Genomic DNA, 24778 nt, shown 5'->3' on the forward strand with positions numbered 1-24778 from the left:
AGAGTGAACAGCTGTGTTAGATGTGCTGAAGGCTTAAGGCAGGTAAGGACATGGATTTAGCTACAGCACATAGCTTCTGAGCATAAGACCATAACTGACTTCAGAAGTAAAGGATTTCAGTTCTTGGAGAACCTTAGAAATCAACCCCTAATTTTAAATGTGAGAAGATCAAGACCCAGATGAAGTGATTTGTCGAAGTAACAGAGTTAATTTGTTATAACCAGATCTCCTGATCCTGTGCTTTTTCTAATATATCACTACTCTACCTTCCAGATATTCAACATGATTACCCTGAGTCATCCACATCCAAGTCAAAAAAGGTTTAGCTATATTCTGTCTACTTGGCTTAAGGAAGCTGAAAATGTTAAGATTTCCTCACAGAAATAGTTAAGAGTTTGGAAAATAAAAAGTTTTCTTGGTTCTTGCCTACAAAATTTGAGTAGAGCAGCGTGTTTTCCGGCCATACCCGATAAATTACAAGGTATTGTTTAAAGAAAAGAACTGCAAATTTGATGAACAATTTTAAACAGTTCTGCTTTTTCCTCTATGTTCCACTCTATTTCCATGGAAATTACATCCACTAGCATAGAATCTGCTTCAAGAATGTTATTACTAAGATCAAGAATAATTTCCAAAAACTAGAAACCTGGGGAAGATGAAATTATTGTATTTAACTGACACATTCAAATACAAATCAAATCTGTCTTTCAAGATAAAACCAACGGTCTATGATTTCCTGTGCTTTTTGGCTATGACTACATAACCAGTTTTCCAACTATTATCCGGTGGCTTTATAACTCCTATTATAAGGCTGACTGTTGATGGACATTGCAGGTTATTAAAGCTTTTGGGTTTAGATAGTAAGGTTCACTTTACCCTACCCCATTTTCAGCATAGTTATAAATTCACCATTGCGTCCAACAGTCTTTTTCTTTCTGGGACTCAGGTTAGTTTTCCTGACTGTTCAGATAGGCTTGAGTTAGCAAGAATTAAAATTGTTAGAGCCGTACTGAGGCACGTAGTCTGCCATGCTGTTTGAAAGGTGCAGGTGCATCCAATCTTACAAAAGAGATGTTCAGATACTTCTGCCTTGCCACGAACACATTATATTAGAGAAATGTGTTGTCTTTAAAAAAACCTTTTTTGTCACAGAAGCCTTTCTACCTAATCTTTTAACTTCCTTTACCAACTCTCTTTGCATCTTCAGAACCATTCTGCTTATTTATTAATATTGGGAAAGAACATTTCAAAGAAACAAAAATTTTCAAGTGCACAGAATATACTCACTTTTTGAAATGCAGGTAACTTCTTATTTTCAATTCTTTCATTCTGCATGTTGATCTTCTTGAACTGATCTCATCCTTCCTTGAAGTTATCTGATTGCATGGTCTGTCTCAGCCTTTCTCCTCTGTCTCCAGTTACAGTATCAGCTCCACTATCTGCAGGGGTCAAGTTGGCTTTCTATCACATAGTTCATCTGAAAGCGGCAGCTTACAGTATTCTATATTACCACAGGGGGCAAGAAACATACAAATGTTGTGTTCCTTGGCCCTTATAAGGGGGACAGTAGTCTTAACCACTGAAGCCTAGACAGTAAACAGTAGCAACTGATGATATTTAAAAGGACAAGTTAGATTTTACATCTTTTCTGTGGAAGTTTAAAAAAATTGCCTCAATTAGACAACTCATGCAGTTTGTGGGAACATGACAATGTTACTACTGGCATCATTTATGTTGGTCTTTGCCATCCTGCTTAATTCTACCCAGGATCAGCCAGCCAGCCTGGCATCATTCTATCCCCTCCCTCTGTTCTTACCCATCCTCCAATAGCTGCTACATGGGAAACTGATTCTCCTCCAGTTCTTCCGGGATGTAACCTGAAGTTTACAAGGAGAGGGGCAGCAGCTGGTTCAGCTGGACCATAATGAAAGTCTAGGAGAAGCAACACGAAAATAAGAAAAATAAAATGTTTTTTGGGTTTTTCTTAAAAAAAAAAGGAGAAAACATCTCAGCAGAGAGACCCTGGTAAAAAGCAGTTTGCTCCACTGGCCAATGGTATAGCTCGAGAGAAATTTTGCCACAAGTATTTGCTAACTACTGAATTTAATTAAAGTAACCTTGGTGACCAAAACCAGTCTACTATTAAAGGTTTGTGTGTAAAGTACTGGAACGGAGATCAGTATTTTATAATAACATACTTTTTAAAAGAAGAAATTATAAATATGGGAAAAGCGTAGCTGCTGCCGTCTTTGCCAGGGCAAGTTTCCTCTACTAACCTCTCCAAAGCGGTTTCCTTCTTTCCTTAGAACTGGAAATGTCACTAGATCTTCTTTAGATGCAACTCTACATTTACTTATCCTTTCAGAAATCCTTATTGATTACCTCTTATACATACTAGATTCTGGGCTAAGGAAGTTAAGACACATACCCAAATAATTATAATACAAGACAGAAGGTGATGAAGAGCCATCAGAGAAATGTGAATTCTCCTCAAAGCAAAGAAGGTACAAATGTATAAGGCACTCAGCGGGGAAGAGCCCTCACTGGCTGCCAGGCCGATGGCATGAGAGGGCTTACTGCACAATAGCGAAGGGCACATATTCAAGCACCAACCTGGCTCCTCCATTAATCAGCTTCTCCCTGGGACAGTTTTCAGCCTTCTCAAAGATACAATTTCCTCATGCATAAAAAGGAGACAAGATGCTACTTACTTCAGAGGGTGATAGGCGAAGATTAACTGAAATCATCTAGATGAAGAGATTTGCACAGTGCCTGGTCCATAGCAAGGGCTGAAGAAACATTCATACTAGTGCTATTGTGCTTGATGGATCCGTCAGGATTGTCAGGTTTAATCAATAAAGTGTGGCTTTGGCTAATATAGGCAAATAAGCAAATGAAAAGGAATGTGTTGGTAATTTAAGGGGATAGCTTATAGCCTCAAGAAAAGAGTTAGATATAAAGCAGAAACTAACACACCATTATAAAGCAATTATACTCCAATAAAGATGTTAAAAAAGAAGAAAGAGGGCTTCCCTGGTGGTGCAGTGGTTGAGAGTCCGCCTGCCGATGCAGGGGACACAGGTTCGTGCCCCAGTCCAGGAAGATCCCACATGCTGCGGAGTGGCTAGGCCCATGAGCCATGGCCACTGAGCCTGTGCGTCCGGAGCCTGTGCTCTGCAACGGGAGAGGCCACAACAGTGAGAGGCCCGCGTACCGCAAAAAAAAAAAAAAAAAAGAAAAGAAAAGAAAAAGAAAAGAGAGAATCAGATCATGCATGGGACAGGAATTCAAGGCTGAGTCAGGGATCTACGTAATAGGAATGAATGAAGAGTCTTTGTAGGAGACCACTGTCACCATTTTTCAATCCTAATATCACTTGGCTCAGATTCCAGGGAGAAAGTACATGTCTGGCCTACATGTTGGACACATGACTAGCCACACCCACCTCTTGGACAGGGGAAGGAAGGGTAAAGACTCAGAGAAGACTTCTCAGAAGCTGAGGTATTTCTTGGTCAAGGGGAAGAAAAAAGAGGACATTCACAGTGAGAACTCTAAGGCCCAGGTGGCAACACTGAGCAGCAACATCACTGCTCATAGGAGGGTGGCATCTGCCTAAAGCTGTGGTCAGGGAGAGGGGAGATTGTGGTGAGGTGAATAGGTAGGGCCAGATTTTTCAGGGATACCTGGAAAGCCAACAAGAGTGGTTCAGAGTTGGTGTGACAGGAACTTAGAAGTCACTGAAGGGATTTGAGGAAGATTGAACATAGGTTAACATACATTTCTCATATAGAGTTTGGCAGGGTTAGGTAGTGTAATTCGGAAAGGGGAGAAAAGAAAGCAGTTTAGACTTGAGAATTCTGCATGAGGTGATGAAATTCTAGACTAGGGTGGTGATATTGGGAAGGGACAAAAAAGTCTAAGCAAGAAATATGCTACCTTTTTTCAGAGAAAAACAATGTTTGAAAGTCAACAGGATAGCTAGAATCAAATAGACAATAACAAGAGTTGGAGAGGATGTAAAGAAAATGGAACCCTCCTACACTGCTGGTGGGAAAGGAAAATGGTACATCTACTTTGGAAAATAGTCTGGCTGCTTCTCAAATGATTAATCTCAGAGTTACTATATGACCCAGCAATTCTACTCCTCAATATATGCCTGAGTAAAATTAAAACATATATACACACAAACAGTTGTACACGAATGTCTATAACACCATTATTCATGACAACCAAAAGGTGGAAACAATTGAAATGTCCATCAGCTTATGAATGGATAAACAAAATGTGGTATATCCAGACAATGGAATATTATTTGGCCATAAAAAGGAAGGAAGTACTGATATATGCTACAACACAGATGAAACTTGAAAACATCAGACTAAGTGAAAGAAGCCAGTCACAAAAACCCACATACTGCATGATTTATTCATATGAAAGTTCAGAATAGGCAAATCTATAGAGACACAAAGAGTAGTGGTTGCTTAGGGCTGGGGGATGGGAGGGACAGGAATGGGAAGGTACAGAGGTGATAGCTTAAGAGAACAGTTTCTTTTAGAGGTGCCGAAAGTGTTCTAAAATTGACTGTGGTGATGGTTGCACACATATACAACTATCCTAAAAACCTCTGAATTGTACATCTTAAATGGGCAAATTGTACAATATGTAAATTATATCTCAATAAAACACTTTAAAAAAAGTCATCAGGATGTGGCAATTTAGTATAATGGGGAATGATGCAGAAGAATGATCTACGATAGTTCTAAGGCAACCTACTTGGGTCAGTGGGAGACTGTAGTATAATGACAAAGAGAAGGAAGACAGAAGGAACCTGGTTGGGTGGCCGAAAGAAATATTGCATCACCTGATACACATGCTGAGTCTGCAGTGACTGTGAAAGAGCCATGGAGGTTATGAAAGTGACCAAGAAACAAAGGGTGTGAGAATGCTCTTGGGCCAGCTAAAGTCCCTATTCCTGGGGACCTGGGCTTGTTTTAGAATGACAGAGGTATGCATCAGACCAGATTTCAAAAAGGCTGCAAACTCTGCACAAGTTTAGACATAGAAGAAAGATTTTCATTTTCTTCACAGGGCCAGATGGCAGGTTATGAATAATATGATGGTGCTGTTATTCCAGTACTGTCTTGAATTCTGTCTGTTGACTGCAGGTTCTGGCTGGCTCATCTCAGTGCCTGCATTCCCCACCCCAGCTAGCTCACTGTCCTGCACTTAAGGACTACTCAATAATTCTTAGTAATTTCAAATTTAGATTTTCACTTCACTTCTACCAAACATCTGAAACATAAAGATAGGCCATGTCATCAGCCCATACCCACCCCAGGTCCGTCTGCCTCCTCTTAGAACTCTGCACAGATGTTTTGATCGCCTTTTTGTGATTTTGCATCCTCTAGAAGATTGTCCTTGTTGATTCTAAGATATTTGTATTTGTGAAACAGTATCACATATTTTGGATGACTTCATCCTATTTCTGGCATTTCTTCCCTCCTTGTTTCTGGTTTGCCTTTTTGGTGACAAAAATCCAAGGAAAACTAACAACTGATGATACCTAAAGAGAAAGCTGGCAAGCCCCACCTCATGATCTGAAGATGCTTTTAAAATCAGATCACTGACCAATCTCTACACATTGTGTCGAACTTGAAAACACACATCTATGTCAGATTGGGCCTGATACAAGAAAGTCTATGGTCATTCTTTCTGCTGCAGTGATTAAAAACTCACTTTTCTCTCTACTGAGGAATCGAATAAATCTGCACAGTCACAAATGTTTCAGGTCTGAACCTGGCACTTCACGTACATTTTCTTATTTAATGTTCACTCAGATGAGGAGATAGGCCAGAACAGCAAAGGGATTTGCCCACGGTCACTTAGGTAGGATTTCTATTTACAAAGACTGGCTGGCAGCTAATATACTACAATTGCTTCGAATGTTTAATACCCACCACTCAATCCACTCAATAATGTCTTTGGACAGCGGCGGTCTCCCAACCGAAGCCAGTATTTGCGTTGCACAACAGGTCTCACAGCTGGGGATTGGCCTCAACAGAACCAAATACAGAAGCTCCCTGCTGCTTGGGGATGGAGAATCCTGAAAGCAGGCCTGGTGCTCTGCCTTACTGTTCAAATACTTTAATACTGACCACCTCTCAACTGGATATTACCAAATAATTCATTCACTCCCTTCATTTTAAAGACCATGCTCATTTAAAAGCAAATGTAATCCATATGGTTCTGGTTTCTTTACACTCAAGTCACCAACAATATGTTCTTTTGCAAGAGCTACTTCATGTCCAAATGTCCTTGGAGACGATTTTTTTTTTTCCAATGAGGGCAGGAAGCTGCATTTGGACAAGAGTAATCACCAAAAGGTTTAAGTTCACAACTTGAAAATTCAAAACCCGTAAGGTTTAAACTGTAAACTTACCCACTTCATATTCTGAAAGGGCCCCAAAGAGCAATAATAGCAAGGATCTGGCAAGTATTAATACATGAACATCTGGAAAAGCGGGGTGGAGTGGAATGAGAGGAGAGGACAGTGACCGATGTGAGGACAGTGACCAATGTGGATGCCATCAGGAAGCCAGGCCAGGGCAGGGTCCCTTGACGAATCAAGGAGACACTGTGTCCTTGAAGTGCTGATGTTCTTGTTGTGAAATCAGCAGCCAGAAGAACACACCAGGAGCCATGAGGGAATTTGTGGTCGGAAACAGAGCTAGGACTTAGGTCCATATATTATATAAAACCAAAAATCTGTGGCTGGGCTCTGAGGCTCTTATTTGTTCAAAGGTCATATGAAAAGGTCTGTACTTCTGCTGGGATACCGGTAAAAATGTATGTAAAGCTAATTTTTCACAGTCAGTGGATTAAACAGTAACTCTCTTGATGAGATCTATATAATGTAGTACCTTATTATGTGTTTCTTTTTATCTTGATTTAGAAAGGACCAAGGATTTTCTCAATTGTGATAAACATCACAAAATGGAAATAAAATTTGACTAGATTGAAAAAAAAGAGTAAATGAATTGTCCTTAAAATTGTTGAAATGTAAATATTTTCTATAATTAATTGTAGATAATAGAGAACAAAGACTGAGTACTGTATGAAATCTGACCAGATGGGCATTCTCTTGGAGAAAAATTAAAATTACATGATTCCTAGCTAAAGGACTAGGGATGGAAGTAACAATAAAAGAATGGGGCTTCCCTGGTGGCGCAGTGGTTGAGAGTCCGCCTGCCGATGCAGGGGACACGGGTTCATGCCCCGGTCCAGGAAGATCCCACATGCCGCGGAGCGGCTGGGCCAATGAGCCATGGCCACCGAGCCTGCATGTCCGGAGCCTGTGCTCTGCAACAGGAGAGGCCACAGCAGTGAGAGGCCTACCGCGTACCGTAAAAAAAAAAAAAAATGCATGATGGGTTTCTTCCATGACATCATGAGCCTCATGGAGACACAGGTGACATAGGAGAACATGAAATGACAGTCTCATAGACAAATTCTACATTGATGAGCCCCATCTGTTGCTGCCATAAGCAGCTACCTTACCCGCGCCTGCACTTTGTCTTCCTTTGGTTCTCATTGGCCTAGTTTCTTGTCAATTCACTGAGTTAAGACAGTGATCTCCCAACAATTCTCATTTCCACAAAATGAGTCAACAGTTAGGGCAGGACATGGAAGGAATTTCCAATACTGGAAGTACACACACCACATCAGGTCTGAGCTCTGATATGGAGCAAACAGGGAGCTTCCTGTCAGTGTGTCTGCATCATTTACGCTGTTTCTGGATGAAGCAACATGGAAATTGAAAGGAGATGGTTCTAACAGATGCTCAATTCTCAATCACCCTTTCCATTTCTTCTTGAAAGAAGGATATATTATTTTGTTTGGGAGAGTAGACTGGCAAAGAGGCTCCAGGTACAGCTAGATGGGAGGAAGAATGAACCTCCTAAGGAGAGTGTGCTGGGGTATATGGGTGCAAGGGCACATACACATGCCCTACATGTTCTGCGTGAGTCTCATTCATGGAAGAAGGCAGGCTGTGATGCTGCACAGGGCATCCCTCTCTGACGCCGCCCTACAGTGTCCAACACGAGCAAACAGAATTAGGGATTGTCAGGGAAAATAGTCTATTACTGCCTATCTCCTCAACCTCCACCACAAAAGCTTCCCACTACTCTCTAAGCCACTGTAATGCTAAATGGGGCCACCCTGAAAGAGCAGAGAGGGGGGCGGAAAGAAGGACATGGGGCTCTTTGCCTCCTACCTGGCCTAACACGTATGGAAGCCAGGGCATTAGTAAGTAACCCAGAGAGGAAATACAAGGGCTCAGGTATTCTACAGCCATCAAATACTGAATATAAATGTACCTATATGTCCTGGCCTTTAGATATAGCCAATCTTTAGATACAGATGAGGTCACCTATATGGTAATGCCCCAAAGACACTGTTTGGTACACTTAGTAGCAGAAATTCCAGTGTTTTCTGTCCAGGAGTTCTTTGGCTCCAGATATCTACATGTGGTGTTGCCAATATGAATCAGAAATCTACTGCTGTCACCAACACCACTGCTCCTGGAATAGACTTAGGACTAGGTCCCTTGAGGCCAGTGGGGGCCAGGGGTGGGTTGTAAAGACAAGTTGCACATTCTTGAATGGCCGAAATTTTCCAGTTCATCATACACATTTGACACATGCTGGGCGTGCAATATTGTAAGCTGGGTGGGTGGGTTCTCCCGAAGCAGATGTTGAGATAGGGTTTGGGATGCAAGATATCTATTAGGAATAAAACCTGTGACAGGAAGGGGGATGAAGCAGGATTGGGCAGAGGGAGAAGTCAAGCTGTGGCACAGGCCAACCCAGTGGGGAGCTCTGGACTGAAAATGGCCCTTCAAAATTGACCCAAAACAAATATCTGGGGCTTTATATCCCTGAAACAAATGGCCAGCCCATGTTCAGTTACCAGATGCAGCCTGCCGCTGAATGGGCATGACCCTACTCAAAGCAAATCCCTGCAGCTAAGGCAGAGCCTAAAGCAGCTGACAGCTGGAGGCTATTTGCTGATTGCACTTTTCACTGCTGGTCAGCAAATGCTTCCTTGAAGAGAGATCTCGATGGTCCCTATCACTGTCTACCATAATGATGGGTTAGTCCAAATCAGGGAGGAGAGGAAAGAGATGAGAAGATAAAAAGATGTAAATGGCACAAGGAGTGAAGAAGCCGGAGCCACCTACTTGAGGTCAAATCCACTCCCAGTCTTGGGCCTGGGAAGACCTGGAGTCAGAGGTCATGTGTCCACTTCCAGCCTCCACTGCCATGACCAACTCCATGGAGTCTTCAACAACCTGACAGGCCGTGCCTCTTGCAGCTCTTGGCTTGGGCTTCAATCTCCTCAATGTTGATGAGGCATGGGACCACTCAGTGCCCACATTTGTACAATCCAGAAGGGGGAGATGTTAAGGAGGTGGGCAGTTAATGTGTTATTTGACCAGTAGGAGGCAGAATATAAATTCTTCTATCCTGTTCAGTCCTGTGAGATTGAGCAATCGGTTGTATTTGGCACCAGCTGTGGAGCTGATAATGCACTATCATACTGGATCTCGTACCTCCCCATCTCAGTCCTTTCCTCAACTCCTTTCCTGGGATTGCACTAGATAACAAAGCACATAAGCTTCTACCTCAGGCTCCACTCATTGAAGAACCCAGGCTAAGATGATTTGTTTCTTAGGTTAGGGCAAAATGTCTCAGTATCAGAAGTTACCACGCAGCAAAACAGCCAGTCATGTGCAAATGACATGGCTGGTCCAGGACCTCAAGACTGTTGCTGTGTAGAAATTCCCCATCCCAACCCTCCTACACTGTTGGTGGGAATGTAAGTTGGTGCAGCCACTATGGAGAACAGTATGGAGGTTCCTCAAAAAACTAAAAATAGAGTTGCCATATGATCCAGCAGTCCCATTCCTGGGCATATATCCAGACAAAACTATAATTCTAAAAGATACATGCACCCCTATAGTTCATAGCAGCACTATTTACAATAGCCAAGACATAGAAGCAACCTAAGTGTCTATTAACAGATGAATGGATAAAGAAAATGTGGCGCGCACACACACACACACACACACACACACACACACACACACGATGGAATATTACTCAGCCATTAAAAAGAATGAAATAATGCCATTTGCAGCAACATGGATGGACCTAGAGATTCTCATACTAAATGAAGTAAGTCAGAAGAGAAAGACAAATACCATATGATATCACTTATATGTGGAATCTAAAATATGACACAAATGAACTTATCTATGAAACAGAAACAGATTCACAGATATAGAGAAGAGAACAGACTTGTGGTTGCCAAAGGGGAGGAGGGGTGGGGGAAGGATGGAGTGGGAGTTTGGGGTTAGCAGATGCAAATTATTATATATAGGATGGATAAACAACAAGGTCCTACTGTATAGCACAGGGAACTATATTCAATATCCTGTGATAAACCATAATGGAAAAGAATATGAAAAAGAATATATATATACATATATATATATATAAAACCGAATCACTTTGCTGTACAGTAGAAATTAACACAACATTGTAAATCAACTGTACTTCAATAAAATTTAAAAAAAAAAGAAATTCCCCCCCTAACCCCCACCCATCAAAGGAAAAATGTAGATTCTAATTTTGCCCCTTCCCCACTTCCCCTTGTAATTAAAGCTTTAACACATGGAAATTTGCCCCAATCCCTTGCCTTTCCCTATGACCAAAAACCCAAAAATTCAGGGAAGTACTTATGTCATTTTTTTTCCCCAACTCAAAAGGCTGGGACTACTGAGTGTGCCTGTATTTCTTCTTTGAAGGTGGGGAACTCAAATCAAGAAGATAGAGAGTAAGAAACGTTTCTATGTCCTGAACCTTCATCTGGTATCTGGGGTCCAATACAGAAACATTGCTTCCATTGCTGAGTCGAATGTCCGGCCTCCAACACACCTACAAGAGCACTTTCAGATGTGCCTTTATGAGAAATTCTTTGGGGTCCCAGTGGAACTGGGCCAAAGGAAAACTGAAGTCTATTATATCAAGCAGTGCAGTTTACAATTCCAAACAGATTATTACCAGACTGACGTGATGCACCAAATGAAGCCTCTTGGCAACAGGGCTTATCTTCAAGTGTCACTCATAGCTCCACAGTTTATTTGCATCTAAATGTACAATAACGTAGCTGAATCACCTGCTACAGATTAAGTATAGTAAGTCCCCTACATACGAACCTTCAAGTTGCAAACTTTCAAAGATGCCAATGGTGCGTTCACATGTCTAATCACATAAGTTAGTTCATGTGTCTGGCATACATTGTCATGGGCATGCATCCTCTACAAGTGGTTGTGCTTTTGTGTACTTTACTGTACAGCCTGTTCATGATTTTCGTGGATTTGAGAAGGCAGATGAGAAGTCCAAAGAGGTCTTCAGCAACTTAGTAACCCTCAACGAGAAGGTGGAGCTAGATCTGCCAGAGGACGACTTCACTCAACTCCTTGCTGTGCAACATGAGGAGCTTACTAATGAAGACCTGATGGAATTGGAGACCCAGAGAAAGGACAAAGAGAGACAAGAGGAAGAAGTAACTGAAGCACTGAAGAGATCCACGACACAGGAAACGGCAAGGGGATTTTCTTTATTTGAGGAGGCACTGTTAGTTTTTGAGGCACAGGATCTGAATGTAGAAAGGTACACGAAGGTTGTTCCAAGCCGTTCAGGATGCAATCCAGTGCTAGCGTGTCACCTATGACGAGAAAAAAAGAGCCACTACCCAGACATCACTGGATCGTTTTTTCAAGAGGGTAGATAGAACTGAATCCAGCAAGGAACCAGAACCTGTGCCATCCACGTCAGGCGTGAGTGAAATTGCAGCTTGCCCTTCGTCTCCTGTTGCTGACGATCCTTTGGCTCTACCATCTCCCACCTCCTCTCCCTCCTCCAGTCAGTAACTCTTCTTGCCTGTTCACTCGATGCCAGCCCCTGTATGCCAGCTGTGGTACTGCACTACTGTACTTTTCAAGGTACTGTACTGTAAGATTTAAAATGTTTTCTTTATTTTTTGTTTGTTTTTTATGTATTATTTGTGTGAAAAGTATTATAAACCTATTATAGTACAGACTATATAGCCGATTGTGTTAGTTGGGTACCTAGGCTAACTTTGTTGGACTTATGAACAAATTGGACTTAACGAATGCACTCTAGGAACAGAACTCGTTCGTGTGTAGGGGACATATTCGTATGTATTTTTCCCCTCTTCACGTTTAAAATGGGGTAAGTTCTGGGGTAGCTCTCCTTGGAACAGGGTAGGGTCCTATTGTTGGAAACGAGAGCAGGATCAGCCTTTTGGTGTCCAAGAACACGCCAGACCACCTCCAGGTCCCATGAGCCCCTGAGGCACCTGGACACCTGGGGGTTGGTTAGAACCCGCTGCTCCCCTCAGCCAGAGGTCAGGAGCCCATATTCTAGGGATGAGCTGGGACCCAAGGGACAGAGAGCAGGACTCATCGGGACGGCCTGAAGCCATGCAAACCTTAAACTCTGTTAGCCACCCCTGCAGTCGTCCAACATTGCAGAAACAGAAGCTTCCCCAAAGAACTCAGCATGAGGCCCAGAGGAAATAATAAGTGATCAAGAGAGCTTGTCAGAATCTTAGGCTGTCACTGCACGAAGGCAGAGGCCTGAGACAGCTGTCCAGATGTTTGAACTTAGATGTCTCTTTACTCTGGGTTCCCTGTGTTCTCTTCTTCTGCAGCCACAGCTACTTGCAGGATTCTGTGAACCTTATTTTGAAAGGACAGCTCTGCCAAACAGGTAGAAGAAATAAAAAGATAAAATGAAAACGAAGAGGACTAGCTCAATTTGAATTAAGTGGGGCTGGAGTAAGAGACAGTGTGGCGTGGAAGAGTTCTGGGCTAAGAAAGAGGTCACTTGAACCCAGTCCATTGCTTCCCAGGGAGAGACGTCTGCAAGTGCCCCAGTAAGGCCCAAACCTCTTGGAACCACAGAATTCTCATCTCTGAGAAGGAGGGTGTTAGCCTATATCAGAGATTTTCAAGCTTGTCTGTTGTGAAGCATAACACTCTTTATTCAAAACAGACTTTTTTTTTTTTTTAAAGAACTGGTCTCGCTAAACTTGGAAACAATTGAAAACTCCTGGTCTAAAGGATTGCAGAAGGCCCTGACTGAAAATGCCCTCAGTACTCTTCCCTCACTCCCTGCACGTTCACCCCACACAGATGATGTCTTGTCCTCCACACACATGCAGCAGAAATCCCGTTGAGGGAATGTTAAAGTTGCAAAGTGATATTCAAAGAGCAGAACTGTTATTATGTTCTGGCAGAAAAGAAGGTAGATGAAAAAGGATCTGGGCCACACTTGTGACAGTTATTTGGAAATGGGAACAACCCTCAGTGAACTGGAAGAGAAAATATGTTGAGGAATTCTGTCCTGGTTGGTAGATCCTAGATTTGCCTGGGAGGAACTGGGATCCCAATAAATGGCCCTAAAGTCGAGATCCTTAGTTTGCTCAAGCCTTAGAGGGTTACCAAGGTCTTCCCTGCTCTGCAAGAGAGTTCTTTAGTCCCTGCAGGCCTCCTTTCTATCATTAAATACACCTTCACTCCATCCTGGCTCGTCCCAACAGATCAAGAATTCAGAGACCCTCATAGCTGGATGTCAAACATCTCTAGCCTGTAAGAAACTCCTTCAGCATGCTGCCATTGGCTTCTGAGGGTCTGGTTTTCCTTAGACCCTGGGGAAGGGGTTAGGCAGATCCATTTGGTGCTCTTCATTCACCAGCTGATATTAAATACAGGTAGAATTCTAAGCATGCAGCTGGCTTGGAACCACTAATATACTAATCTGTAGCATTCCTAGTGCTATCCAAATGTGGAGCAAAACTTTTATACACACTTCTTGGGAAGTCAGTCAATCTGTCAGCACTGAATTAACTTCTTGGGAGCAGGGAAATATTCAAATTATTTACCAAGTACTACCTCGCATGAATGGACGTGTCAGAATGGGTGAGGGACTGGAGTGAGTCCTGGAGTCCTCCTGTTGTGCCAGGTGTTGACTTTTAGTTGCTAAGTTATATTAGGGGTCGAGTTGTGTCCTTCCCAAAATTCATATGTTTAAATCCTAACCCCCAGTACCTCAGAATGTGACCTTATTTGGAAATAGGGTCATTATAGATAAAATGAGATTATACTGGAGAAGGGTGGGTCCCTAATCCAAAATGACTGGTGTGCTTATGAAAAGGGGACATTTGAACACAGACACTCACACAGGGAGAACACCATGTGTCACGAGGTAGAGATCAGGGCAACGTGTCTACAAGCCAAGGAACACCAAAGACTGTCAGCAAACTAGCAAACTCCCAATAACTGGGGGAGAGGCCTGGAACAGACCCTTCCCTGAGCACCTTCAGAGGGAGCATAACCCTGCCAACATCTTGATGTCAGAATTTGAATCTAGCCTCCAGAACTGTGAGACAATAAATTTCTGTTGTAGAGGCCACCCAGTCTGTGGTCTTTTTTTTTTTTGCGGTACATGGGCCTCTCACCATTGTGGCCTCTCCCCTTGCAGACCACAAGCTCCGGACGCACAGGCTCAGCAGCCACGGCTCACGGGCCCAGCCACTCCGTGGCATGTGGGATCTTCCCGGACCGGGGCACGAACCCATGTCCCCTGCATCGGCAGGTGGACTCTCAACCACTGCGCCACCAGGGAAGCCCCAGTCTGTGGTCTTTTGTTATAGCAGGCCTACCAAACTGATGTGGATGGTGAGAGGGCCTGGGAGCTCCAGGGGCGGAGCCTGGGTGGCAGAGGGAGAACATTTGAAGGCTTGCGGCAGTGCCTATTTTCCAGTGGGTACGGAAGCATTTCAGTATTTGAGCAATCAGTGTGGCTGTGCATCAGTTTACATACAAACTGATTACCAGGCCTGACTAGATGGTGGGGCGCTCACTGTCTGTCACTTCCGGTGATGTGTAAGAGGAAAGAGAACTATTTGTTCAGGAGAGTTAGAGAATGCACCTGCTTTAATAGGGGGCTGGAGAAGAAGATTGTTATTTAGGTCTATCTTAGCTGTGTGAGTACCTCAAGTTCCATTCTGTGTTGGCTACCTACTATGAGTTGCTTAGGTGGCCTAAGCATTGACAGAGGAAAGAGAAGTCTAAGATTCAGTCTCTGACCTACAATTTACAGTCTAGCTGGAAGGACAGGATTATGTCCCTCGAAAGAGAAGCTTATATAAAGCAATCAAAACTAGAGTGCAATATGACACATACAAATTGTTTTTCTTATGATTACTAATAATTATTGTTATTTTAAGAACCAGCTCAGATGACTACACTAAATTAAAGATTCCCATCAGTCCGAGAGCTCTTCTGTGAGATGAATGGCTATGAAATGCTCAGACTGACAGTTCACATCTTTTCCCCCTGCTCCAGCATACAAGTTGCTCCAAACATTGAGATGTGAGCATCTCTCTTAGATTGTGGGCTCCTTCTAAAAGAATTGGAACAGATCCCCATGCTTTCCACATATAATGTCAATGTTCTCCTCACAATTTTTTTAGTCTCATTCTTGATTTTAATTCATTTTACATTCGGTTTCTGTGTCCATCCTGGTTGTGAAATGTGAGGGTGGTTAATTTGTGTTTCATTAACCTGCCCTCAAGCGTATCGAGATTTCTAGTCTGCTTAGGGCATGTGGATGTGGGCCAGACACACAAATAAGAGCTGTGCACTGACCCTTTCTAGAAAAAGCCAGGGGAAAGTTCTCCATGTGGTGAGGAAAGCAGGTCTGACTGACAGGAAGAGGGAGGGAATGGGCGAGGCTGATCAGCAACAGGTCTTCCCAGAAGTGGCAGAATTTGCCAAGGGACATCCTGGGGCCCAAGGCCTGCCATGAACACGGTGCCCTTTTTAGCCCCATTTACACCAGGAGAGAGCACAGGCTCAGCATCATCACCTCTGAATGAGAAGGTGTGTGAATGGAGATGACATGGACAAGTTCCCATCTCTCAGAGAACTATGGTTGGAGATTCTAAGGGATATAAGTCTGGCCACGCAATCCAGGAAGAAGCTCCAATATCTGTTCCGTCTCTGGGCCCAGTCTGGAGTCCACGAAGCCAACCGGCAAAATGTGTTATTTCCTCTGGCCAGAAACACAGTATCTTTAGAAATCTAAATTCACCTTGACTTTTTTCCCTTTCCTAAGTTGTTTTTGTTATTGGGCTTTGTTTTTCTTCCAGTCTGATTTTCTTCATAACTACAAACTTTAAACTTGGACACCCACTCAAAAAGAAAAATGCTGTCACTGCAGATTCTGTGAGGCTGGGAGACAGGAGCTGTCGGAAGTGAACTGGGAACAGACGCATTTTGAATATCTGTTATTTAGAAACGTATCTAGGTGTTTTCTAAACATTTGAATTGAATCTCCATGAAACTCCTGTTGGATCTGTCTGGATCCTTCCATTACCATAACTGCCTCAGGGATGACACTGGTGTGGTATAAGTAACGCTTTACTTTTATCATCTCTACCCCAATTATCAACGCTTTACAAATTATAACACTGAGGCGCACACGGCTGTGTCGCTGCTATAAACAAAGGATTAAATTATGTTTCCTTTTCATTTTAGTCCTAGTCCTAGAGTTGTACTATTGGTTACAAATTCTCCAAGAACTCTGTCAACCTGTGACTGTCTACAGGCAAATACCTTCTCCAGGGTGGAGCCTTCAGAAGAGTGTTGACTGATACTTAGGTAGGCTTTAACACTTCTAGTCAAATCTTAACATACTCCTTCTAAGAAGACAAACAGCAGACTCATGTTTAAACCCAGAATGTATCAACTTCAGTTATCTGGGTGAATTAAAGCACTAAGACACATACCTACCAAAAAGTAGAACTCCAAAATGAAGGCCAACTGAAGAGTAAAAGAGTTAGAAGAATTTTAATATTTTCTCCTTTCTAGTTCATTTCTGTGTAGGTTGGTTTATTTCCTCGGAAATCTACCTAAGTAAACACTTGATTTGCTCTAGCCAGATGTTTGTGGGCTCTTGGCCTGGTATACAGAAAGCAGTGATGGGGAGACAGCTGGGGAGGAAGATGAGGGCACAAGGGAATGGAAGTGAGGCTCAGACTGGGGTGGTTGCTGCTTGTCACTGGACTCTGATGATTTCTGAAAAATGTTTCCGTTTTCTGTGTTTACTGAGGAGCGTCAGTTTCCAGGATATATGTTTTCTTCAAGAACTCCTATTACTTCACAGTGGAGCTGGGGTCTGTTGCTACACTGCTTGTGGTGCCTAGCACAGAGCCTTGTACACAGAAGACATTCCAGGAATGTGTATTTGCTAAATTTACATGAATTCCTAAAGGTTGTGGGTAAATTCCATTTTTATAAGTTGAATCATACTTTAAGAATATATGGGGAACACATTTAAAGGAATACTGCATTAGATCATTTTGCAAAGTTAGTATCACCTCCTGATTTATTTGTTTCATAAACAGAATTGTGTTTATCAGGTTTCCTTAAAACTGAGCGTGCAGATCCTCTGTTCCTCATCTGCAACATGAGGGGGTTGGACTCAGTGACTTTGGATATTTTTCTGTTTATTGAATACTTCTTCCAGTGCTAAAATTTTAAGGTTTTAGAACCTACCTCCAAATAACATTAAATTTTAGAAATTGAGAGATTTGGCTGTCTTTTCTGTTTTGGGGGATAGGGAGAAAAAAGTCAAGTGATTCTTCTCAAGTTTTGTCTTCATTTATTCACAATCAACTCCTTATTGCAATTATATTCACCTGAAATAATTATTTGTATGATCCCAGCCCTACCTCTCCTATTAGGCAGAGCTCTACTCTGGATTAAATGCATTGTTCGCTTTTAGATATGCTTTACTTCTTGGCTACAGAAGAAATGAGCTCTACTGGATTGAAGTGGGAACAGTTGAGCATTCCTCCCCCCTGTAGTGGCTGACTGTAAAAGACATGTATCTTAAAAGCAAAATCACACAATTAGGATCCTTTCTTTTCTTTTTTTTTTTTGGTGGGAGTTTCCACAGGAAAAAAATTTAAAACGTGCTATTTTTTTTAAGATTATATAACTAACGACATTTAAATGTACTGATGGATTATGGTAATTTAGCAAGCTCTCTCTTGGGCCAAATATCCTGTAAATTCTTACAAAATGAAAACGTATGTTGGTTCCTATCATAACTAGAATATTATCAAGTTCTTGAGGATTGGCACGTCTCTCTCCAACTCCACTTAAAAAAACATAGTGACTTTAATATTTTGATAGGAATAACACGATTATTAAGTAATTCAAGCAGCTCAGAACATCACCACAATTTTCACTAGTCAGATACAGTAATCCTTAAAATGTGGTGGACAAACCCTTGTGCACTGTTGGTGAGAATGTAAATTGGTGCAGCCATGATGGAAAACAGTATGGAAGTTCCTCAAAATTTGAAAATAGAAATACCATACAATCCAACAATTCCACTCCTGGGTATTTATCCAGAGAAAATGAAAACACTAATTCAAAAAAAGGTATATGCACTCCCATGTTCATAGAAGCACTATTTGCAATAGGCAAGATATGGAAGCAACCTAAGTGTCTATCAACAGATGAATGGATAAAGAAGTGACATACATATAAACACACACACACACACATATATATATATACACACACATATACATACACACAATGGAATATTACTCAACCAAAAAAAGAACAAAATTTTGCCATCTGTAACAACATGGATGGGCCTGGAAGGTATTATGCTTAGTGAAATAAGTCAGAGAGAGAAATTCAAATACTGTATGTTTTTACTTATGGGGGATCTAAAAAATAAAACAAATGAACAAATACAACAAAACAGAAATAGACTCACAGATACAGAGAATTATATATACAGCCTCATAGATACAGTGGTTTCCAGAGGGAAGAGGGGTGGGGGAGAGGGGCAAAATGGTGAGGGGGGTTAAAAGGTACAAACTACTAGGTATAAAATAGCTATTACAAGGATGTAATGTATAGCACAGGGAGTACAACCAATACTTTATAGCAACTTTTTATATGGAGTGTAATCTATAAAATATCAAATTACTGTGGTGTATACCTGAAACCAATATAATATTGTAAGTCAACTATATTTCAGTTTTTTTAAATGTGGTACACTGGTCAGAATGGCTGTCATCAAAAAGTCTACAAATAATAAATGCTGGAGAGGGTGTGGAGAAAAGGGAACCCTCCTACACTGTTGGTGGGAACGTAAATTGATACAGCCACTATGGAGAACAGTATGGAGGTTCCTTAAAAAACTAAAAATAGAGTCACCATATGATCCAGCAATCCCACTCCTGGGCATACATCTGGGAAAGATGAAAACTCTAATCTGAAAAGATACATGTACCCCAATGTTCATAGCAGCACTGTTTACAACAGCCAAGACATGGAAGCAAACGAAGTGTCCATCGACACTTAGGTTAGATGAATGGATAAAGAAGATGTGGTATATATATATAATGGAATATTACTCAGCCATAAAAAAGAATGACACAAAATAGTGCCATTTGCAGCAACATGGACGGACCTAGAGATTATCATATTAAGTGAAGCAAGTCAGACAAATATCATATGATATCACTTATTGGTGGAATCTAAAAAATGATACAGATTAACTTATTTACAAAACAGAAACAGACTCACAGACATAGAAAACAATCATAGTACCAAAGGGAAAGGAGTGGGGAGGGATAAATAAGGAGTCTGGGATTAACTACTATATATAAAATAGATACACACCACTATACACACTACTATATATAAAATAGATAAACAACAAGGACCTACTGTATAGCACAGGGAACTATATTCAATATCTTGTAATAACTGATAATGAAAAAGAATCTGAAAAAGAATACATATATATGTGTGTGTATGTACACATATACACACAAATATATGTGTGTGTATATATATATATACACCTGAATCACTTGCTATACACCCCAAACTAACACAACATTGTAAATCAACTTTACTTCAATTTTTTTTTAAAAAAAGGGATCCATACCCTGCAGGAAAAACAAAAATGTGGTGGACAGCATTACAGGCAACACTCTATGTACAAATACAGAGAGAAGAATTGATGGAAGAACAGATGGATATATGGATGGATGGATGGAAAGAAGAAAGGAAGGAAAGAAAATCACACTATACATGCTTTTGGATTTTTTGAATGTATTTTTAAATTTTAGAATAGCTTTAAATTTACAGAAAAGTAGCAACGGTTGTATAGAGGGTTCCCTTATACCCGGCGTCCAGTTGTCCCCACTGCTAATATCCTACATTAGAAGGATACTGTCAGTGAGGGGGAAATCTCCCTCCTATCTCTCTTTTGAGTTCTTTTGGCTGGTCTAGTAATTAAATTGACACAAGACAGATAAAACAGGAGAAAAAAACAATTCAGTTCTTACACATGGAGTTCTTGTAGAAATGGAATCCCCAAAGTGACAAAAGCAAGCTGTTTATATATCATTTTTAGACAAAGAAACAATTATTTGTGAAGGTTTAACAAAACAAAGGGGCTCATGCTTGGGGTAGCAGACTAATGGAGAAGGAACACTGTTTATACAGCTTAGCCTTGAATTCCCTAACTGGTGATAAGGATGCTTTCTATCCTCCTGATACAGGGAGGATACCTTCACTTGGGAGATTTATTTCCTGCTTTCAGCAGGAAAGAGCAGGGTCAGAGTGGGTTTTTTAAAATATTTTTTTTCACCAGCTGCTTCTCAAGTAACTTTAGTTCAAAACAATCAATATGCCATTGAGGCATATTTTGGGGCAGCTTGCCCTGGGCCCCAACAATACATTGGTCAAAACTAATGAACTAATTTGTCAAGACTAATGAACATTATTATTAACTAAAGTCCATACTTTATTCAAATTTCCTTAGTTTTAAATTCATGTCCTTTTTCTGCCCCAGGATCTCATCTAGGATACCACATTACATTAAGTCATCGCTTCTCCTCAGGCTTCTCTGGCCTGTGACAGTTTCTCAGATTTTTCTTGTTTTTGATGAACTTGAGAGTTCTGAAGAATACAGGTCAGGATACTTTGTAGCCTGGCCCTCAATTTGGGTTTTCTGATGTTGTTCTCGTGATTAGGGTTAGGGTGCTTGGGAGGTAGACTGCAAAGGTAAAGTGCCACTCTCACCGCAACATGTCCAGGGTACATGCTATCAACATGACTCATCGCTGATGATGTTAAACTTGATTGTACACTTGTGGCAGTGTTTGTCAGATTTTTCCACTCCTGTCCTCCTTTCCATACTGTACTCTTTGGATGGAAGTCACTATAGGCAGCCCATATTTAAGGGTTAGAGTGTTATGCTGTATTGATTTCAGAGTATAGCACCTACATAAATTATTTGAAATTCTTTTTTTTTTTTTGGCTGCACTGTACAGCATGCGGGATCTTAATTTCCCAACCAGGGATCGAACCTGGGCCCCCTGCAGTGGAAGCACGTAGTCCTAACTACTGGACCGCCAAGGAATTCCCTTGAAATTCTTTTGTACAGGAGATTTGTCTGTTCTTATTTATTTACCTACTCATTTATTTGTGTCAATATGGATTCAAAGATATTTATTTTATACTTTGGGTTATAATCCAATACTACATTATTTAGTTTGTTGCTCAAAATATTTCAGCTTTGGCCATTGAGAGCTCTTTCGGATAGCCCGTGAGTCCCTTTGACATGCATCCATTGTCTTGTTTTTTGAGCATTTCCTTGCTTTCTGGCACCACAAGATGCTCCAGGTTCATCTTGTATATTCCCTGTCCCAGCCCTAGGATCAGCCATTTCTCCAGTGAGTCCTGTTCCCCTTTACTGAAGAATGGTATTTAGAATCCAAGATCTGGGTGCTGGGTGTGCTCTTTGCCACTGGGGTTTAGCACTTCTTTCCTTTTCTCTTCTTCTAGACCCTCTCAGAGTAAAGAAATATTTCTGTGTATACTACCCAGTGTATATACATATATCTATATTTCTATATGCATCCATCTGTCTCTATATTACGACAAACATGAGTCCATACTAACGTCTCCAAGTCTAGTCCATTACCATACATTTTTAAAATATTGCAACTACGGAGAAATATAAAGCCAACCTGATTTTTTTCTCTTCTTCTACTTAACTCACTTTTCCTAGCAATTCTGCTTATCTTCGACATTCAGTAACTTTACCAGGCCCTACATTAGATTTGATCATTTTGACTGGACCCTGGCTCCATGAGTGGGACCGAAGTGTTCAGAGGACAAGACAAGGAAGCCACCTTCTCCACAACTTCTAGGCTAAGTCCCATGGTGGTGGCTCCAGTCCTAGGACAAAGAGTTCTCTTTGGCCTCTCCTATTGTCCAACTAGGGGAAAAACTCTTCCAGGGCAAGCAGCTCCAAGTAAGGATTTGTAATTTACTTAGTTTAAAAATTTGATGTTTAAATTTGTACAGAGTAAAAGTCACTGTCTGTGATGTGCAGTTCCATGGATTTTGACAAATATATAGAGATGTGTATCTATCACCACAGTCATGATACAGAACAGTTCACTCACCCCGCAAGTTCCCTCCTGTGTCCCTTTATAGTCAACACTCTTCCCTTCTCCCCAATCTTTGTTAACCACTGATCTGTTCGTCATCCCTATAGTTTTGTCTTCTTCAAAATGTCATATAGCAGGCAGCCTTTTGGGTCTGGTTTATTTCACTTAGCAAAAATTCATTTGAGATTCTTCCATAGTATTATATAAAATCACATAATTTTAATATTAATATCCATGTACTATATCAGCATAGTTTATATTTTTGCTCTAGTGAATCCTTTGAATGCCTCTATTAGTTTCCTTTTGCTACATAACAGATCAGTGCCATCTTAGGAAGTTAAAACATCAGTTTATAACTCACAGTTTCCATGGGTCTGGAGTCCAGGCACAGCTTGAAGGAGTCCTCGATTCAGGGTCCCACAAGGCTGCAGTCAACATTTCAGTCTGGGTTGCTATCACATCTGAGGCTCACAATCCTCTTCTAAGCTCACCGCTGGCAGAATTCAGTTCCTAGCAGTTATAGGACTGAAGTTCTTGCCCTGCCAACACTTTGACTTTAGTGCTGCGAAACTGATTTCGGATTTCTGACCTCCCAGGCTGTAAGAGAATAAACTTGTGTGTTTTAATCCCTTAAGTTGTGGTAATTTGTTACAGCATTACTGAGACACTAATACACTGCACATTAGGAGAGAAGTGTATGTCCAAGGGATATATTAAATAGAATAGGGATTCTCAAACTCTTTTGACTGCCAACTCTTGGTAAGAAATACATTTTACATTAATATCCAATATGAGCAAGGATTCACAGTTATATATATAATCCAAAGTTTTACAAAGAAATATTTATTCCCTAAAGTATTACCCTGACATTTTCTGTACTATTTTATTCCATTCCATTCTTCTTCTTCCTCTTGTTTTTTTAAATGCTGGTTGGGACCCACTAAATAGATTTCATAATCTCCTAATGAGTATCTTGGAAAACACTGTGGTGTTCAGGGAAGAGACTACCACCTAAGAAGGGTAGACTGGAACTCAACTGAGATGGGCTTTAAAGGTCAACCTCTTGACAGCATATGACAAATGCTTCTTAGTAGCTCATAGTTGGTGCCATTGCCATCAGGGACCTAAACAGACTACAGACAGTGCAAAGTTTTTCTCTGGAACTCTGAACGAATTTCCTACTTCAATGGTTCTCAACTGAGGGTGATTTTGCAGCCCAGGGGACATTGGACAGTGTCTGGAGACATTTTTGCTGTTACAGTTGGGAGAAAGGCAGCTACTGGCACCAAGTGGGTGGAGGCCAGGGGTGATACTGATAATCAGTCTTCAATGCACAGGACAGCCCTCACAACAATGAATTATCCAGCCCCGCATGCCAACAGTGCTGAGGCTGAGAAACCAAGCTCCGGTTGCATCTTAGTCAGCTGTGTCCAAACCGGCTGTGTCAGTCTCTTTTGGAGCCCTTTCCAGGCCTATTCTCCCTTACCATGTCCTGTGGTCCAAAATTATGCCTTTCCTACCTGGCATAAAACATTCACAAACTCTTGTGAATTACGTTTATGTTTTAGTCCATTTGGGCTGCTGTAACAAATACCGCAAACTGGTAGCTTATAAACAACAGTAATGTATTTCTCGCTGTTCTGGAGGCTGGGAGTCTGAATCAAAGTGCCAGTATGGTCGAGTGAGGGGTTCCTCTTCCGGGTTTCAGACTTTCCGTTGTATCCTCCCATGGCGGAAGAGGAGAGCAAGCCCTGCGGAGCCTCCTCTATAAAGGCACTGATCCCACTCATGAAGGCTCCACCCTCACGATCTAAGTGCCTCTCAAAGGGACCATCTCCCGATAACATCACCTTGCGGGAGACGGCACGGCGTGGGGTTAGATTTCAACATGTGAGTTTTGCGGGGGACACATTCAGACCATAGCAGCTTGGGATAAATGACAGCTGCATTTAGAAGAGTTTATTAATGGAAAGCAGTGACTGGTGAAATGTGCATGAGATCTTCTAGGCACACAGCGGCTTGTTCCAGGCTGCTGCTCTCAGTGAATTAAAGAGCCACACCTGCAAATTGTTTCAAACTTTCCAAACTACAAAGTACCTCATCTGGTCATCTTTATGCTTTA

At 41.5% G+C, this 24778-nt stretch overlaps 1 protein-coding gene across 1 annotated transcript in view; it reads right to left on the reverse strand.

The window, feature by feature from the left end:
- AP3S1 (adaptor related protein complex 3 subunit sigma 1) overlaps positions 1-24778 on the reverse strand; it is a 138588-nt gene that overhangs the window by 24739 nt on the left and 89071 nt on the right. The window contains exons 7-10 of the mRNA XM_027099777.1: positions 23018-23253; positions 2712-2872; positions 1817-1932; positions 1288-1439 (exon numbers count right to left, since the gene is read on the reverse strand). The gene's annotated coding sequence lies outside the window, so the exon portion shown is untranslated. The remainder of the gene's footprint in view (positions 1-1287; positions 1440-1816; positions 1933-2711; positions 2873-23017; positions 23254-24778) is intronic.

This window comes from Aethalodelphis obliquidens, unplaced genomic scaffold (assembly GCF_003676395.1).
Source record: "Aethalodelphis obliquidens isolate GAN/ISIS:26980383/991018 unplaced genomic scaffold, ASM367639v1 scaffold4, whole genome shotgun sequence".
In the NCBI taxonomy this organism is placed as follows: domain Eukaryota; kingdom Metazoa; phylum Chordata; class Mammalia; order Artiodactyla; family Delphinidae; genus Aethalodelphis; species Aethalodelphis obliquidens.